Source organism: Meleagris gallopavo, unplaced genomic scaffold (assembly GCF_000146605.3).
Source record: "Meleagris gallopavo isolate NT-WF06-2002-E0010 breed Aviagen turkey brand Nicholas breeding stock unplaced genomic scaffold, Turkey_5.1 ChrUn_random_deg7180001315480, whole genome shotgun sequence".
NCBI lineage: Eukaryota > Metazoa > Chordata > Aves > Galliformes > Phasianidae > Meleagris > Meleagris gallopavo.
This window is the reverse complement of record NW_011270203.1, coordinates 1-608: the sequence shown is the minus strand read 5'-3', so window position 1 is coordinate 608 and position 608 is coordinate 1. Positions and strand designations below refer to the sequence as shown.

At 54.9% G+C, this 608-nt stretch overlaps 1 non-coding gene across 1 annotated transcript; it reads right to left on the bottom strand.

Annotated features, from left to right (window-relative positions):
- Positions 1-113: 113 nt before the first annotated feature.
- Positions 114-185, bottom strand: TRNAG-UCC. The gene has a single exon. It is a non-coding gene; the product is annotated as a tRNA-Gly (tRNA).
- Positions 186-608: the final 423 nt, after the last annotated feature.

The window sequence follows — 608 nt, the reverse complement described above, 5'->3', positions numbered from 1 at the left end:
CCCTGGCAGCTGGAACTGAACTGCTGGGTGAGGAAGATGGCCACCTGGGGAGCAGGAGGAGCTGCACAGGTGCAGCAGGGCACAATTTAGACGCCGGCAGAAGAAAGCTGGCATGCGTTGGCCGGGAATCGAACCCGGGTCAACTGCTTGGAAGGCAGCTATGCTCACCACTATACCACCAACGCAGCTGCCTGCAACCTTCCTCATGCTCCTGCAGCTCACAGACACCACTTCCTCCTCCTCCCTGCCCTCTGCATGCACACTTCCTCTGCCTGCTGCAACTTCTCTCTCATTCTGCCTTTCCAACAGATATCCTACACATTCCACCCTACTGGGAAGCTACATCACCATAGAAGCACAACACAGCTATGACGTGGAGCAAACAGGGAAGTGCTTTCTCTTCCCTCTGAGCAATGGGGGCGATCTGTTCACAGGAGGCCTCTAGGACCTCTACTCCTCAATGGCCCTTTCTCACAGAATCACAGAATCAGTGCGGTTGCAAGGCATCTCCGGAGATCTCCACGTCTAACCACCCAGCTACAGCAACTTCCCTAGAGTAGGCTGTGCAGGAAAGCATCCAGATGGGTTTTAGGAAAAGCAGACGACAC